Source organism: Ahaetulla prasina, chromosome 1, assembly GCF_028640845.1.
Source record: "Ahaetulla prasina isolate Xishuangbanna chromosome 1, ASM2864084v1, whole genome shotgun sequence".
Lineage (NCBI taxonomy): Eukaryota > Metazoa > Chordata > Lepidosauria > Squamata > Colubridae > Ahaetulla > Ahaetulla prasina.
In genome coordinates this window covers 199,549,368-199,569,724 of record NC_080539.1, presented here as the reverse complement: position 1 = coordinate 199,569,724, position 20,357 = coordinate 199,549,368, and positions in this window count along the sequence as shown.

Here is a 20,357-nt window from a genome sequence, read left to right as displayed (position 1 = left end):
AGACCACACATCTTAAAATGGCCAAGATTAAGAAACTCTGAGGAAAGGGTGGAACAACTGTATTTGCTGTTGGCGCTGCTGAGCTGAAAGAAGCGGTAATGTCCTGAAAGCTTTTGCTGAAAAGTTCATGGGATGCTAGGACTTTCCTGTCTCTAGAGGGAAAGACTCTTACCTGATGACATGTGACACAGCTAGTTTTTTATATTGCTAAAATCACAGCTGATGAAAGCTAAGTAGATGAATGGCTAACTAAATCAGGCATTTTGTAGTAGCAGGACTAGCAATGATCTCATTAGTCATCACCACCTCTTGCCTTTCCCTTCTCTTGATGGGGCCCATTTTTGCAATTCAGTTTGATACAAGCCTGCTCAATTCTCTTTGCCTTTACCTTTTTCTCCCTGTTTCCTTTACAGCGATTGATGTACTTTGTGCCAGCAAGTCCTCTAGCTTTCTAGCCTGCCTGAGCAATGCCAGGCAGTTGTGGAAAATGTGGATTAGAGAATAAAACTCCCTAGATGTTTGAGGAAGAGCAAGTCTGTTGGAGAGCTAATTGATGCATTCACTCAACATGGTGCTTTGCCTCATTAAAATGTAAATGGTTTTTTGGATTCAAAAGCAATAAAACAGACAAGATAAAAAGCTGAAAAGATTTATAAGCAAAGCGTATCAAAAGAGTAATGTTAATTGCAACACGTAATATAGAATGGAAATACCCAGAGGCGATGCAATAAAATCAGGAAAGGAGTGCAAATAGAGGCCAGAATCTCGCATACTTTGAGTAGATAGTTACCCCTTGTCCTCATCAAAAAAGCTATGAATGTTTCTCAGATTATTCCAGCTAGGAAAAAGCACCTTTCTTGGGTTGATGGCAGTGATGGGATTCAAGTAATTTAACAACCGGTTCTCTGCCCTAATGATTTCTTTCAACAACCAGTTTGCCAAACCGCTCACAAAGTTAACAACCGGTTCTCCCAAAGTGGTGCGAACTGGCTGAATCCCACCACTGGTTGATGGTCATTTCTTAGGGGTGATTTAGAGTTAAGATTAGAGTTCCTAAGCCTAACCCTTCCTTTCCTGTTGTTTTGAGAAAAAAGGGGGACACTGGTATACATGATAAAAATATCATGGTGACAATCATGCTGATTGTGCCAATCAGTTTCCAAAAGCAGCTCACCTTGTGATTGAGGGTCTGAGATCATGTTATGCTGAAAACTTAAATGGAGGGTCTAAAGTAAACACACAGCTATGGAATGTTGATTTCATGTCATAAAAGTCACATTAATCCATTAAAGTCTATAAGTATTGATCACAGGGGAAAACATGTGCCTAGGGAAAGGGGTGATCTCTATTAACTCCTTGACTTTTTTCATGATTCTATTACAGATCCTAGACTCCTGTGGCTATTTGTTGTTGTTGTTGTTGACATGGAATGCTATGCAAATCCAACCCACTTGGTAGGTATCATTCAATATAATATGTGACCCATAAAATGTATTAATTCAGTAACCAGGTAAAGTATGTCGTGTGAATGCAGCCGTTCATATATTTTAACAGTTGCCCTTTGACTAATTGATTTTAAAAATGGGGTAGTGGGATAGGACGGACTTTGGTTCCTTCAAGTTCAGGACAATTAAGAGAAGGGCTGAAAAATCTAAAGTGAAACACTAGTGGCAGGAGGTAGTATCTCTTTATTTAGGCTATGGGTGTGGAAATCAAAGCATTTCTATATTTTTGTTGGTTATATTTGTGTGATCAATTACAGTATGTACCCTAATCCTGAAGGGCATTTTCTGAAGCACTTGTCAAGTCCTATATGGTCTTAAGTGTTATGCTGAAGATACAATTGACTCAAATCAGGAATGAGCCAGGTTATGCTAACTGTGTATTGCTGGCTCTGTTATTATTTACCAACAAAGTTTACCATATTTTTACTGTTTTTGATATGTGGACATAAATATGTGGTTTCTCCTCAGACCAATTCTGGTTGCTGTTATCAATTGCTTTCCCCAAAATGTCCTTGCATGACTCTGTCCCGCCAGTTGGACTACTATTGCTAATGGGCATAGCACTGTTTCAAAAGCGCACTAGAGCCATGTTTTGAAATTATCCTACCTTGAGAAATGGTAAACCAGCCATTCTGATCTTTCACAATTATTTATTATTTATTTATTTATTTTATTTAATTTTTATACCGCCCTTCTCCCGAAGGACTCAGGGCGGTGTACAGGCATAATAAAAACCAGCAATACAATATACAAATTTAAAATCCAATTTTAAAAAACTTATTTAAATTAGCCCAATGATTAAAATTTACTCTACTAAAACCCCATTTAAAATTAATAAATTTAAAATTTAAAATCCCAATTTAAGCCAGCCCCGCGCGGATAAAAAGGTGAGTCTTGAGTTCATGAAATGTCCAAGGTCAGGAATTTGGCGAAGCCCGGGAAGCCTGCTCCAGAGTGGAGCCCCCACAGAGAAGGCCCTTCCTGGGGCCGCCAGCCGACATTGTTTGGCGGACGGCACCCTGAGAAGTCCCTCTGTGGGAGCGACGGGTCGGTGGGAGGCGATGGTAACAGCAGGCGGTCCCGTAAGTACCCAGGTCCTAAGCCATGGAGCGCTTTAAAGGTCATAACCAACACCTTAAAGTGCACCCGAAGGCCACAGGCAGCCAGTGCAGTCTGCGAGGAGCGGTGTTACATGGGAGCCACGTAGCTCCTCTATCACCCGCAGCTGCATTCTGACTAACTGAAGCCTCCGAGCGCACTTCAGGGAGCCCCATGTAGAGAGCATTACAGTAATCCAAGCGAGAGGTAACGAGCGCATGAGTGACCGTGCATAAGGCATCCCGATCAAGGAAGGCGCAACTGCGGACCAGGCGAACCTGGTGGAAGGCCCTCCTGGAGACGGCCGTCAAATGATCTTCAAACGACAGCCGATCATCCAGAAGGACACCCAAGTTGCGCACCCTATCCTTTGGGGCCAGTAACTGCCACCAACAGCCAGCGGCTGCAGCTGACTGAATCGGGTGCCGCATCCACAGCCACCCGCCTTGGAGGGATTAAGCTTGAGCCTGTTTCTCCCCATCCAGACCCGTACAGCCTCCAAACACCGGGACAGCACTTCAACAGCTTCATTGGGGTGGTCCGGGTGAAAAGTACAGCTGAGTGTCATCAGCGTACTGCTGGTATCTCACCCCGAAACCACTGATGATCTCACCCAGCGGCTTCATGTAGATGTTGAACAGCAGGGGCGAGAGAATCGACCCCTGGGGGCCCCCACTAGTGAGGCCCCTCGCGGTCGGCCTCTGCCCCCCTGTCATCACCGCCTGCGACGTCGGAGAGATAGGAGGAGAACCACCGATATACGGTGCCTCCCACTCCCAATCCTCCAACCGCGCAGCAGGATACCATGATCGATGGTATCGAACGCCGCTGAGAGGTCTAATAGGACCAGGGCAGAGGAATATCCCTTGTCCCTGGCCCTCCAGAGATCATCCACCAATGCGACCAAAGCTGTCTCCGTGCTGTATCCGGGTCGGAAGCCGGACTGAACGGGTCTAGATAGACATCTTCATCCAGGTGTTGGGGCAGCTGTCGCGCCACGGCATTTTCTACAACCTTCGCAACAAAGCGAAGGTTGAGACTGGACGATAATTAGCCAAAATAGCTGGGTCCAAAGAGGGCTTCTTAAGGAGGGGTCTCACCACCGCCTCTTTCAAGGCGGCAGGGAAAACCCCATCCAACAAAGAAGCGTTGATAATCCTCTGGAGCCAGCCTCGTGTCACCGCCTGAGTGGCCAGTACCAGCCAGGAAGGGCACGGGTCCAGTAAACATGTCGTGCCGTGAAGCCTCCCCAACAACCTGTCCACGTCCTCGGGAGCCACAGGGTCAAACTCATCCCAAATGTGCTCAACAAGACGTGCCTCCTCTCCCTCGCTTGGATCATCCCAATTACTCACACAAGACCCCTCACATCCTGGACATAAACTGCTTCAACTCCTACCCTCAAAATGATGCTATAGAGCACTGCACACCAGAACAACTAGACACAAGAACAGTTTTTTCCCGAACGCCATCACTCTGCTGGCATACAAATAATTTCCTCAACACTGTCAAACTAGTTACTAAGTCTCCACTACTATTAATCTTCTCATCTTCTCATTGTTCCCATCACCCATCTCCTTCCATTTATGACTGTATGACTGTAACTTTGTTGCTTGTATCCTTACGATTTATATTGATATTGTTTTCTGATTGCTTATTTGAACCCTATGACTATCATTAAGTGTTGTACCTTATGATTCTTGATGAATGTATCTTTTCTTTTATGTACACTGAGAGCATATGCACCAAGACAAATTCCTTGTGTGTCCAATCACACTTGACCAATAAAGAATTCTGTTCTGTTTTGCTTTGTTCTGTTCTGTTCTGTTCTGTTCTATTCTATTCTCATCCTTTTCCTCCAAATTTTAAAAAGTTGTTGGTTTTTTTCACAAGCAGTTGATATTCAGGTCAGAGGGGAAATGAAGGCAGAATCCATCAATTACTTTCCTTAATTTGTCCTGCACTAAAGCAATAATAGAATAGAATAGAATTTTATTGGCCAAGTGTGATTGGACACACAAGGAATTTGTCTTGGTGCATATGCTCTCAGTGTACATAAAAGTGTACATACAACATTTGTGTACATACAACATTTACATACAACATTTACAACACAATTGATGATCAATATATCAATATAAATCATAAGGATAGCAATCAGTCATCACCCTTGTCCCTGAGACTGAATAAAGTTACCAATGGAGTTGTTAGCACTGTTTAGGCCAGCATAGTCTTCAGCTGGCCTAGGGATTGGAAGAAAGTATTTTAACATGGTTGTCTAGCTGTGCCTTAAACAGCATTTGCAGAAATTTTGGTACTTCATAAACTATTGTGCTGACTCTTGAGAAATTATTTGAGCAGGAAATTGTGATATTTTACCAATATTATCCCACCCCCTCCTTCTTTCAAACCCCCCCACCTTCATTCACAACAGACATCTGCTTCAGCAATTTATTTCCCTTTTTGCTTTCCATCCAGCACGCAATATAATAGTTTTTCCATCTTTAGTCTGTTTTACTTCTTTGCTATATTGAGGTAAAAGAGCTATATTACACATCTTTTAAGCATATATATGCCATAGACTATCTTAAAATCCAGGTTATTGGGAAGGGATTTACAATAACTTGGATGTATGCATCTCTCATTGTTTGCATTTGTACTGAAACTGCTTCAGTTCCAGTAAGACCATATCTGGAAGATGTAATTGATTCCAAGATACTTTGCAACGTGTCATAACCCATGACATTAAGTTGGCTCTCTCTCTCTGCTATTTACTTATCTTGGCCACTGATTGAGGTTAGACAGAGATATATCATTAAAACAGCTTTTTAGAGTCTTGCCACATAACATCCGCATTCTTAAAGGCTCCATGTCACCAAGTCAACAGCATCCTTCTAATAGGATTTACAAGGATTTTAACGCTTTGAGAAAGCTACAGAAAAGTCTGTGAGATAAATCAAGGCACAATTCATATTTTGCCATTTTAAAATGAACAGCTTTGCAAGATGACATTTAATTGGCATAGATCTTCAAGCTTTTCCTCTTTCATACTGTGAATGAATGTGTTATTTGTCAAGTTTATACCCAAAATACAAGTGAACATGATTGTCAATCATGTTGAAACTTATATCTGTTCAGAATTAATATGACCCTACTATATAGATAGAGATGAGAGATAATTTTATTTAGTTGACATTTAAATATGAATTTATCTGATTTGGCAGTTTTAAGCATACCAAATATAGTTATCCTCTGAAAGTCATCACATATTTTTAAATATATATTTGGAAAAAAGTTTTACAAAAGCATACATTCATGAAAACCAGAGCATAAGTGCACTGCATTTATACATATACATATACACACACATACACACACACACACAGAGAGAGAGAGAGAGAGAGAGAGTATATATCAGAGAAGAACAAAATGAAGCTGATAGCAAGTTACTTATTGTTCTTTTATGACATTGTATTATATGCGCACTATGGTTAAACAAATATTTATCGAGTTTGCAAGATGAGCTACCTTTCAGTTGAAGGCTCTCTTGCCTTAACATCGTTAAAACTCTACATTAAGTTTTTCTGATAGAGTCTTTGTTAAAGTCTAGTGTTTATGCTTCTATTTTTTTTTTCTCAGTAGCAGCAATGTTGAAAGACATTGGGCTAAGAGAGAAATTAGCCCAGATATCACAGTAAGCTTCTATGACCAAGAGCAGACCAGTATTTTATTGCAAACTGCTTTTAAGATTTTTTTTTTTAAAAAATGAGCTGTAATATAAAAATGTTTTAAAAAAATAAATTTTGGTGTCCTAGCTCAGCTATCTAAATTGCTGCATCTGGGTGGAAATGACTAATCACTTAAATTACTCTGAAGAAGTAGAAGTTTTTTTAATACAGTATATATTTCTCCCTTAAAGAGATGGCAGCACAGCACAGGTAGTCTTTGATTTATGACTGGTTGCTTAGCAACAAAGTTACACCAACCCCAAAAAGCGGCTTACAACCCAAATTCAAAGTTCCAACACTCAGACACCCTCTTTGCAGTCACATGACTGAACATTGGGCACCTGACAACACATATGGCCTTTTACAGCATCCCACCATCATATGACTGTGTTTTACAAGTTTTGCTGAAAACTGGCATTTTTGGTTTTTAACAAAACCATGCCTATAGCATTGGTTTGTTGGTTTGTTTAATGACCATTGCAAAAAGTATTATAAAATTGGGTCAGTCACACAACTGACATTTTATGACATTTACAACATACGATCACTGGTGAAATCCAAATTTTTTTACTACCAGTTCTGTGGGCGTGGCTTTGTAGGTGTGACAAGGGAAGGATGCTGCAAAATCTCCATTCCCATCCCACTCTGGGGCCAGCCAGAGGTTGCATTTGCTGGTTTTCTGAACTACTCAAAATTTCTGCTACCGGTTCTCCAAACTACTCAAAATTTCCACTACCGGTTCTCCAGAACCTGTCAGAACCTGCTGGAGTTCACCCCTGCATACGACCATAATGGGCATTACAATCATATGTCGAGGAATACCTGTATGCTCTTTTGCTCTCTCCCTCTTTTAAAGATACTGCTTTGAAATGCTCTTACATTGAAATATAGGTTCAATCTATTTTGATAAATAGGAGGTAAATAGACCTCTGGAAATAAAACCTGACAGAATTGAAAGTCAACAATTAAGGAGTGTATGACTCTGTTGAGACTTTTTTCCTCTTTGAACAATCCAGTATCACACCACATATCAGACATTAATACAATTGAACGTGTCCAGAAATATTTTACAAGAAGAGTTCTCTGCTCCTCTGAAAACAACAAAATACCTTATATCACCAGACTTGAAATCCTGGGATTAGAAAACTTAGAACTCCGCCGACTCCGACAAGACCTGTGTTTAACACACAAAATCATCTATTGCAATATTCTTCCTGTAAAAGACTACTTCAGCTTCAATCGCAATAATACAAGAGCAAACAATAGATTCAAACTTAATGTTAACCGCTTCAATCTTGATTGCAGAAAATATGACTTCTGTAACAGAGTTGTTAACGCTTCAATCTTGATTGCAGAAAATATGACTTCTGTAACAGAGTTGTTAACGCTTGGAACTCACTACCTGACTCTGTGGTCTCATCTCCAAATCCCAAAATCTTTAACCAAAAACTGACTACTATTGACCTCACCCCATTCCTAAGAGGACTTTTGTGTATAAGAGCACAAAAGTGCCTACTGTTCCTGTCCTATTGTTCCCTTTCATTATAGCAGATGAATACTTTGCTTATATATATACATATTTTAGCCTATATACATGTTTATATGATATGTTATTGTTTTTATGTCAATATTTATTAGAAGAAAAAATGGGAGAAGAACAAGTAAAAGAGACTATGATTGCTTGGGGGAAGAATATTGGCCATGGGATAGATTTAGATGCCTGGCAGAAACTATGGATGTATAATTATAAAATGACAATGTCTACAGCATATAAAGACAATTTGTATAAGAGCACAAAAGTGCCTACTATTCCTGTCCTATTGTTCCCTTTCATTATAGCAGATGAATACTTTGCTTATATATATACATATTTTAGCCTATATACATGTTTATATGATATGTTATTGTTTGTATGTCAATATTTATTAGAAGAAAAAATGGGAGAAGAACAAGTAAAAGAGACTATGATTGCTTGGGGGAAGAATATTGGCCATGGGATAGATTTAGATGCCTGGCAGAAACTATGGATGTATAATTATAAAATGACAATGTCTACAGCATATAAAGACAATTTGTATAAGAGCACAAAAGTGCCTACTGTTCCTGTCCTATTGTTCCCTTTCATTATAGCAGATGAATACTTTGCTTATATATATACATATTTTAGCCTATATACATGTTTATATGATATGTTATTGTTTTATGTCAATATTTATTAGAAGAAAAAATGGGAGAAGAACAAGTAAAAGAGACTATGATTGCTTGGGGGAAGAATATTGGCCATGGGATAGATTTAGATGCCTGGCAGAAACTATGGATGTATAATTATAAAATGACAATGTCTACAGCATATAAAGACAATTTGTATAAGAGCACAAAAGTGCCTACTATTCCTGTCCTATTGTTCCCTTTCATTATAGCAGATGAATACTTTGCTTATATATATACATATTTTAGCCTATATACATGTTTATATGATATGTTATTGTTTTATGTCAATATTTATTAGAAGAAAAAATGGGAGAAGAACAAGTAAAAGAGACTATGATTGCTTGGGGGAAGAATATTGGCCATGGGATAGATTTAGATGCCTGGCAGAAACTATGGATGTATAATTATAAAATGACAATGTCTACAGCATATAAAGACAATTTGTATAAGAGCACAAAAGTGCCTACTATTCCTGTCCTATTGTTCCCTTTCATTATAGCAGATGAATACTTTGCTTATATATATACATATTTTAGCCTATATACATGTTTATATGTTTATATGATATGTTATTGTTTTATGTCAATATTTATTAGAAGAAAAATGGGAGAAGAACAAGTAAAAGAGACTATGATTGCTTGGGGAAGCTCTGCAAATAGCTGAGGAAAGAAGAGAAGCGAAAGGCCAGGGGGAAAGAGAAAGATACACCCAGTTGAATGCAGAATTCCAGATAATAGCTAGAAGAGATAAGAATGCATTCTTAAATGAACAGTGCAAAGAAATAGAAGAAAGCAATAGAATAGGGAGGACCAGAGATCTCTTCAAGAAAATTGGAGATATGAAGGGAACGTTTCATGCAAAGATGGGCATGATAAAGGACCAGAATGGCAGGGACCTAACAGAGGCAGAAGAAATTAAGAAGAGGTGGCAAAATTACACAGAAGAACTATACAAGAATGAGCTTAACATTCCTGATAACCACGATGGGGTGGTCACTAACCTTGAGCCAGACATCCTAGAATGTGAAGTCAAATGGGCCCTAGGAAATCTGAGTAACAACAAAGCTAGTAGAGGTGACAGTATTCCAGCTGAGCTATTTAAAATCTTAAAAGACGACGCAGTAAAAGTGCTATACCCAATTTGGTAGCAAATTTGGAAAAGTCAACAATGGCCACAGGATTGGAAAAGGTCAGTTTACATTCCAATTCCAAAGAAAGGCAATGCCAAAGAATGTTCAAACTATCGCACCATTGCACTTATTTCACATGCTAGTAAGGTTATGCTTAAAATCCTACAAGCTAGGCTCCAGCAATATGTGGATCGAGAACTACCAGAAGAACAGGCAGGATTTCGTAGAGGCAGAGGAACTAGAGATCAAATTGCCAACATACGCTGGATCATGGAGAAAGCTAGGGAGTTCCAGAAAAACATCTACTTTTGCTTCATTGACTATGCTAAAGCCTTTGATTGTGTGGATCACAATTGTGGCAAGTTCTTAAAGAGATGGGAGTACCAGACCATCTTATTTGTCTCTTGAGAAACCTGTATGTGGGTCAAGAAGCCACAGTGAGAATTGGACACGGAACTACTGATTGGTTCAAAATCGGGAAAGGAGTCCGGCAAGGCTGTATACTATCACCCTGCCTATTTAACTTATATGCAGAACACATCATGAGAAAGGCGGGGCTAGATGAATCAAAAATTGGAATTAAGATTGCTGGGAGAAATATCAACAACCTCAGATATGCAGATGATACCACTCTAATGGCAGAAAGCAAAGAGGAACTAAAGAGTCTCTTGATGCGGGTGAAGTTGGAGAGTGCAAAAGTTGGCTTGAAACTCAACATTAAGAAAACTAAAATCATGGCATCCGTCCCTTTCAATTCCTGGCAGATAGATGGTGAAGAAATGGAGGTAGTGACAGATTTTATTTTCCTGGGCTCCAAGATCACCGCAGATGGGGACTGCAGCCAAGAAATTAAAAGATGCTTGTTCCTGGGGAGGAAAGCTATGGCAAATCTAGATAGCATACTAAAAAGCAGAGACATCACCCTGCCAACAAAAGTGTGTCTAGTCAAGGCTATGGCTTTATGGTTTTCCCAGTTGCAATGTATGGCTGTGAAGGTTGGACCATAAGAAAGGCTGAGCGGCAAAGAATTGAGGCCTTTGAACTCTGGACTTGCTGCCCATGTTTTTTCACCACGATGGTCCTTTTTTGGGACCTCACTGTCCCGGAAGGACAGTGATAGTGTAGGATACTTCCTGCTGGTCTCGGGGATATTGCAAAATCCCCGTTTGACTCAGGAGAAGCCCTTTTTCGTGGCGATCAAATCCAGCCTTGGCTGTCAAAGCTGGGACAGCTTCGAAGGAAGAGCCGAAGGAACGTGCTGACAGGGGTGAGAAAATACTGTCTAATGGACTTTGCTAAACCATCCTAAATGGTGAATGAAAGAAAAATAGCTAAAAATAATTGACTTGAATGGCGGTTTAAAAAGTTTGGAGAAATCTTCTTTTTAAATGTATTTTGGGAACTTTTTTTTTTCTCTTGAGAGTGTCTCCATTTTGGATGAAGTGAAGGGAATGATTCTTTTAGTACTTTTGGATTTATTGCCTAAAGAAAAACTTTATTTTGCTCTCTGCTAACTACCAATATTAAAATGTTAAATTGATTTTAAAATTCTTTTTTTTAATTAATCCTTTCTGTTTGACCCTTTTTTATTATTATTAATTTCTTCCTATCTCTTCCTCTTGGATTAAGACACGGAACAGTCTGAAAAAAATTTTCTTATTTCTTTTCCTTTATTACTGATTTGGATTACAATTTGGATTCTCTGGATATTTATCTTTACATATAAAAACTGAGTAGAAAAGGCGAAAGATTTATACGATCTGAAGAGAAACCAGAGTATAGGACCAGAAGCCAGACCGCAGCTGCAACATTAGCCATTTCAAACCCCTCCAATCCATACATGCAGCAAACTGACACCCACTATGAAGATGTAGCACGACCACGAACACGAAGCCAAACAGCAGCAGTGCAGCTCACCAGCTCAAATCCCCTTGCAACTCAGACTAATCCTAGCACAACCAAGCCCCCACCCAAACAGGACACACCCCCAGCCAATCAGAGCACAAAAAAACACTCCATCCAATCAGAGCACAAAAACACTCCATCCAATCAGAGCACAAAAACACTCCATCCAATCAGAGCACAAAAGTGCCTACTGTTCCTGTCCTATTGTTCCCTTTCATTATAGCAGATGAATACTTTGCTTATATATATACATACATATACATATATATATATATATACATACATACATATACATATATACATATTTTAGCCTATATTTTATATATATTTTAGCCTATATTTTATATTTTATATTTTATATATATTTTAGCCTATATTTTATATTTTATACATATTTTAGCCTATATTTTATATATATTTTAGCCTATATACATGTTTATATGTTTATATGATATGTTATTGTTTTTATGTCAATATTTATTAGAAGAAAAAATGGGAGAAGAACAAGTAAAAGAGACTATGATTGCTTGGGGGAAGAATATTGGCCATGGGATAGATTTAGATGCCTGGCAGAAACTATGGATGTATAATTATAAAATGACAATGTCTACAGCATATAAAGACAATTTGTATAAGATGTTTTACAGGTAGCATTTATCCCCGACAAGAATTGCAAGAATGTTTAAAGACAAATCCGAAAAATGTTGGAACTGTCATCAGGCATATGGATCATATTTCCATATGTGGTTGACATGCGTTGAAGCGAAAAGATATTGGACTAAGATACACACGTGGTTGGAGAAAATGATTAAAAAGCACATAGACTTTAAGGCGGAAGTCTTTCTGTTGGGAATTATTCCTGAGATACATACTAGAGATGTAAAATATTTGATTGTGAATATTATTACAGCAGCCAGGATTGTGTTTGCCAAAAACTGGAAAAATGAAAAATTACCTTTGCAAGATGAAATAATTAGGAAGATGATGGAATGTGCAGAGATGAGTAAATTGACTTTTGAAATTAGAGATCAAGAAGATAAGCAATATTATCAAATATGGGATTTATTCTATAAATGGCTAGATGGGAAGATACGTTAGAAAAATAAAGATATATTTATGAAAGAGATGTTCATCTTGAGATTGCACAAGAAGATATGTAAACACCCCTTCAGCATATTGAAATTGTTTGATGTGTATGTTTTTCTTGTTTTTCTTTTGTTAAAAATAAAATTTCTTTAAAAAAAAGAGGCTGGAGAGGAGCATGAGCCCTTGACACTTTGTGTGTAAGGAAGAAGCCAGGCTCTGCTCCTTCCATGTGAAATGGAGCATATCATCTCCATGCCAGAAGCAGCCTTTCTCCCAAGACCCTACCAACAACAAGGATCTGCAACCTTAAACAAACAAAGAGCCATTTGGACCTGTTTCCCACAAAAAAAAACACTCCATCCAATCAGAGCACAAAAACACTCCATCCAATCAGAGCACAAAAGTGCCTACTGTTCCTGTCCTATTGTTCCCTTTCATTATAGCAGATGAATACTTTGCTTATATATATACATAATGGGAAAAGAACTCTAACACCAAATACAAGCTTGATGGACATTACTTTAAGATGACCCCACCCTGTTAAAGACTACTTCAGCTTCAATCGCAATAATACAAGAGCAAACAATAGATTCAAACTTAATGTTAACCGCTTCAATCTTGATTGCAGAAAATATGACTTCTGTAACAGAGTTGTTAACGCTTGGAACTCACTACCTGACTCTGTGGTCTCATCTCCAAATCCCAAAATCTTTAACCAAAAACTGACTACTATTGACCTCACCCCATTCCTAAGAGGACTTTTGTGTATAAGAGCACAAAAGTGCCTACTGTTCCTGTCCTATTGTTCCCTTTCATTATAGCAGATGAATACTTTGCTTATATATATACATAATGGGAAAAGAACTCTAACACCAAATACAAGCTTGATGGACATTACTTTAAGATGACCCCACCCTGTTAAAGACTACTTCAGCTTCAATCGCAATAATACAAGAGCAAACAATAGATTCAAACTTAATGTTAACCGCTTCAATCTTGATTGCAGAAAATATGACTTCTGTAACAGAGTTGTTAACGCTTGGAACTCACTACCTGACTCTGTGGTCTCATCTCCAAATCCCAAAATCTTTAACCAAAAACTGACTACTATTGACCTCACCCCATTCCTAAGAGGACTTTTGTGTATAAGAGCACAAAAGTGCCTACTGTTCCTGTCCTATTGTTCCCTTTCATTATAGCAGATGAATACTTTGCTTATATATATACATACATATACATATATACATACATACACACATACATATACATATATACATACATACATACATATACATATATACATATTTTAGCCTATATTTTATATTTTATATTTTATATTTTATATTTTATATATATTTTAGCCTATATTTTATATATATATTAGCCTATATACATGTTTATATGGTATGTTATTGTTTTATGTCAATATTTATTAGAAGAAAAAATGGGAGAAGAACAAGTAAAAGAGACTATGATTGCTTGGGGGAAGAATATTGGCCATGGGATAGATTTAGATGCCTGGCAGAAACTATGGATGTATAATTATAAAATGACAATGTCTACAGCATATAAAGACAATTTGTATAAGAGCACAAAAACACTCCATCCAATCAGAGCACAAAAGTGCCTACTGTTCCTGTCCTATTGTTCCCTTTCATTATAGCAGATGAATACTTTGCTTATATATATACATACATACACACATACATATACATATATACATATTTTAGCCTATATACATGTTTATATGATATGTTATTGTTTTATGCCAATATTTATTAGAAGAAAAAATGGGAGAAGAACAAGTAAAAGAGACTATGATTGCTTGGGGGAAGAATATTGGCCATGGGATAGATTTAGATGCCTGGCAGAAACTATGGATGTATAATTATAAAATGACAATGTCTACAGCATATAAAGACAATTTGTATAAGAGCACAAAAACACTCCATCCAATCAGAGCACAAAAGTGCCTACTGTTCCTGTCCTATTGTTCCCTTTCATTATAGCAGATGAATACTTTGCTTATATATATACATACATACATACACACATACATACATACATACATATACATATATACATAATGGGAAAAGAACTCTAACACCAAATACAAGCTTGATGGACATTACTTTAAGATGACCCCACCCTGTTAAAGACTACTTCAGCTTCAATCGCAATAATACAAGAGCAAACAATAGATTCAAACTTAATGTTAACCGCTTCAATCTTGATTGCAGAAAATATGACTTCTGTAACAGAGTTGTTAACGCTTGGAACTCACTACCTGACTCTGTGGTCTCATCTCCAAATCCCAAAATCTTTAACCAAAAACTGACTACTATTGACCTCACCCCATTCCTAAGAGGACTTTTGTGTATAAGAGCACAAAAGTGCCTACTGTTCCTGTCCTATTGTTCCCTTTCATTATAGCAGATGAATACTTTGCTTATATATATACATACATACACACATACATATACATATATACATACATATACATATATACATAATGGGAAAAGAACTCTAACACCAAATACAAGCTTGATGGACATTACTTTAAGATGACCCCACCCTGTTAAAGACTACTTCAGCTTCAATCGCAATAATACAAGAGCAAACAATAGATTCAAACTTAATGTTAACGCTTGGAACTCACTACCTGACTCTGTGGTCTCATCTCCAAATCCCAAAATCTTTAACCAAAACTGACTACTATTGACCTCACCCCATTCCTAAGAGGACTTTTGTGTATAAGAGCACAAAAACACTCCATCCAATCAGAGCACAAAAGTGCCTACTGTTCCTGTCCTATTGTTCCCTTTCATTATAGCAGATGAATACTTTGCTTACATACATACATACATACACACATACACACATACACACATACATATACATATATACATAATGGGAAAAAGAACTCTAACACCAAATACAAGCTTGATGGACATTACTTTAAGATGACCCCCACCCTGTTAAAGACCTTGGAGTTTTCATATCAAATGATCTAAGTGCCAAAGCCCACTGCAACTACATAACAAAAAAAGCTCTAAGAGTTTACGCAGCTTCTTTTCCAAAAACTCTACACTACTAACCAGAGCATACAAAAAATTTGCTAGACCTATTCTTGAATACAGCTCACCTGTCTGGAACCCATACCACATATCAGACATTAATACAATTGAACGTGTCCAGAAATATTTTACAAGAAGAGTTCTCTGCTCCTCTGAAAACAACAAAATACCTTATATCACCAGACTTGAAATCCTGGGATTAGAAAACTTAGAACTCCGCCGACTCCGACAAGACCTGTGTTTAACACACAAAATCATCTATTCCAATGTCGTTCCTGTTAAAGACCTTGGAGTTTTCATATCAAATGATCTAAGTGCCAAAGCCCACTGCAACTACATAACAAAAAGCTCTAAGAGTTTACGCAGCTTCTTTTCCAAAACTCTACACTACTAACCAGAGCATACAAAAATTTGCTAGACCTATTCTTGAATACAGCTCAATATTTATTAGAAGAAAAAATGGGAGAAGAACAAGTAAAAGAGACTATGATTGCTTGGGGGAAGAATATTGGCCATGGGATAGATTTAGATGCCTGGCAGAAACTATGGATGTATAATTATAAAATGACAATGTCTACAGCATATAAAGACAATTTGTATAAGATGTTTTACAGGTAGCATTTATCCCCGACAAGAATTGCAAGAATGTTTAAAGACAAATCCGAAAAATGTTGGAACTGTCATCAGGCATATGGATCATATTTCCATATGTGGTTGACATGCGTTGAAGCGAAAAGATATTGGACTAAGATACACACGTGGTTGGAGAAAATGATTAAAAAGCACATAGACTTTAAGGCGGAAGTCTTTCTGTTGGGAATTATTCCTGAGATACATACTAGAGATGTAAAATATTTGATTGTGAATATTATTACAGCAGCCAGGATTGTGTTTGCCAAAAACTGGAAAAATGAAAAATTACCTTTGCAAGATGAAATAATTAGGAAGATGATGGAATGTGCAGAGATGAGTAAATTGACTTTTGAAATTAGAGATCAAGAAGATAAGCAATATTATCAAATATGGGATTTATTCTATAAATGGCTAGATGGGAAGATACGTTAGAAAAATAAAGATATATTTATGAAAGAGATGTTCATCTTGAGATTGCACAAGAAGATATGTAAACACCCCTTCAGCATATTGAAATTGTTTGATGTGTATGTTTTTTTCTTGTTTTTTTCTTTTTGTTAAAAATAAAATTTCTTTAAAAAAAAAAAAGAGGCTGGAGAGGAGCATGAGCCCCTTGACACTTTGTGTGTAAGGGAAGAAGCCAGGCTCTGCTCCTTCCATGTGAAATGGAGCATATCATCTCCATGCCAGAAGCAGCCTTTCTCCCAAGACCCTACCAACAACAAGGATCTGCAACCTTAAACAAACAAAGAGCCATTTGGACCTGTTTCCCACAAAAAAGAAAACACTGGGCACCACAAAACTTGGGTGGGCGTGGCCAACTCAATGTCACTCACTCCCACCCAGTCACATGGCACCCCCCCAGCCACACCTACCCAGTCTTGGAAAATAGCTTAACCCCTTCCTCTCTGTGGCAGCCCCTCAAATATTGGAACACTGCTATCATGTCTCCCCTGATCCTTCTCTAGACTAGCCATGCCCAGTTCCTGTCACCATTCTTCATATGTTTTAGTCTCCAGTCCCCTAATCATCTTAGTTGGTCTTCTCTGTACTTTTTCTAGAGTCTCAACATCTTTTTTATAGTGTGGTGACCAAAAGTGGATGCAGTATTCTAGGTATGGTCTTACTAAGGCTTTAGAGAGTGGTATTAATACCTCACTTGATCTTGATTGTATCCCTCTATTAATGCAACTTAGAATTGCATTGGCTTTTTTGGCTGCCGCCGCACACTGTTGGCTCATATTTAACTGGTTGTTCACTAAGACTCCAAGATCCCTCTCATGGTTACTTCTATTAGGCCTGGTTTCACCCAGTCTGTATGTGTACAATTGGTTTTTCTTGCCTAAATGTAAGACTTTACTTTTCTCTACATTGGATTTCATTTTGTTAGACAGGGCCCAGTGTTCAAGTCTGTTGAGATCCATCTGGATCTTGAGCCTATCGTCTAGGTGGGGGATGTTTGTTATTCTTGCCAGCTTAGTATCATCTGCAAATTTGGTAAGTTCCCCTTCTATTCCTCATCTAAGTTGTTTATGAAGATATTGAAGAGTACTGGGCCTAAGTCAGAACCTTGTGGTACCCCACTGCTTACTTCCCTCCACGTAGTCGTAGACCCATTAAGGACCACTCATTGAGTACAGTTTATAAGCCAGTTACAAATCCATCTGGTTATGATGCTATCTATCCCACTTTTTTCTAGCTTACCAAGATGTAGGTTGTGGTTTACTTTGCTGCATGCCTTGCTGAAGTCAAAGTATATTATGTCCAAAATATTTCGCTGGTCTGCTAATTTAGTCACTATGTTGAAGAATGAAATAAGATTCATTTGGCATGATCTGTTTTTAACAAACCCATGCTGACTGCTAGTTATTACTTTATTTGTTTCTAGATGTTGGCAGATCTGTTTTTTTATTATCTTTTCTAGTATCTTCCCAGGTATTGATGTTAGGCTGATTGGTCTCTAGTTTCCTGGGTCTGTTTTTTTCCCTTTTTTGAAGTTGGGAACCACATCAGCTCTTTTCCAGGCCTCTGATAGTTCCCTGATGCCAGGAGTTTTGAAAGATGTGGTACAGTGGTTCTGAGATTACATCTGCCAGCACCTTTAGAACTCTGGAATGTAATCTGTGAGGTCCTGGTGATTTGTATTCAGTTGGGTTCTAAAGAGTAGTTGGGTTTATTGCTGCTGTGCCTACCTCCATACTATATGGCATCATTTCCCCTTCAGCTGCTAAACTCCATTACAGGGTTAGCGGTAGAATCCTTCAGGCTGGTGGCCCTCAAGGACTTCAGTCTCCTCGGAAGTGCTGTTGAGTCTGTGACAGTCAGAAATTCATATCCACTATGAATCTGTTACTAGCTGAAAGCCCACTAAATACCGGTACTAGCAATCGCAAACTAAATTAAGTTTTGATCCTAGGGCATTTGCAATAGGATCTAGGTGCTGAGTACATTACTATCTGTTGCATAAAATAATCTATACCCTTAAGAAGAACCACAGCATTTGGAGACTGCAACAAGGCCATTTTATAAGCATCAAGAAAATATAGAGATCACTGGGCTTCCAGCCGAAGAATTTCAGAGCCCCGACCATTCAAAGAAATAAAGATTATACTGTAAAGGAGACAATGTTAAAGCTGTCACATGATGTCATGGATAATTAATTTATGAACCAGGAATGAAATGGCATCAGTTTGACAACATGGTGTCTGACGGAAAGACCAAGTCCACGCATGAAGTTCCACTTAAACTGATTTATTCTTAAACGGTCTATGCACAGGACACTTCTCAAGTAACAATTAGCACCTCCTTGGAGTTAGATAAGAGATAACAGAATTCAAGGAGGGTAACTCGTTAGCAGAGCAGTCTGCTAACTCGAGCAGACTACTCTGGCACTATGTAGAGGGAACGTGTGCATCTGTTGTTCGGGGGCAGTTACATACATGTTCCTTTTCTACGTCAGCAAATTTTAACATTTCCTGCTTCAATGTGCCTTGCCTTCCCCATTTCCCATTAGAAAGTCAGAACCAATCAGCATGCAGGAGTGCCCCTCTGCACAACCCAGAGTTGGAATTTGGGAGGTGTCAGCCTATATTGCTTCACGGTTTAGGAGCTCAAGGTACTGGAGAATCTTTGTTCCTCTTTCCCTCCATCAAATTAACTGTGTGAGATAAAGGGATGAGAAAGTGTGATGAAGTCACCCAGGAATGTCCATGTTGGACTTGAGAAGAGAGGGAGCCAAGTCTGTTCTGTGGGCTGTCACTCCTCGGAATGTTGCTGCAGCTAATTGCCACTATCTGAATCTTTACTCTGTTGCTAGGCAACTAACCTAATGGAACCTTCCTTCTGCTCTCCTTTCTCCTTTCATGGGCCATGACTGAATTCAGATCCCCCCATCAAATTCAAAACCACCGAAACCATTTCTGAGGTGGGATTCTTAGCCAAAAAGCAGAGGAGACCACCATGTATATGAGGAACTATGGGGATTTTAGGGTAAAGGTTTGCCATTCGCCTTTGGTATTGGAACTGTGATATGTCTACTTTGGTGGCCTGAGGACACCAAAGTACAGTTCCTCTAGGGCATATAAGGTGCACCCCTAGCATCCATCCACAGCTAGATAAAAGATTAAGACATATTAGGATGGGTCATGAAACACTGATTGTGATGACTTTGACTGCTACATATATATATCTCCAGGAGTCCAATCCTTGTGCTGAGGTGTTGAGGAGTTGAGGTGCTGAGTACATTACTATCTGTTGCATAAAATAATCTATACCCTTAAGAAGAACCACAGCATTTGGAGACTGCAACAAGGCCATTTTATAAGCATCAAGAAAATATAGAGATCACTGGGCTTCCAGCCAAGAATTTCAGAGCCCGACCATTCAAAGAAATAAAGATTATACTGTAAAGGAGACAATGTTAAAGCTGTCACATGATGTCATGGATAATTAATTTATGAACCAGGAATGAAATGGCATCAGTTTG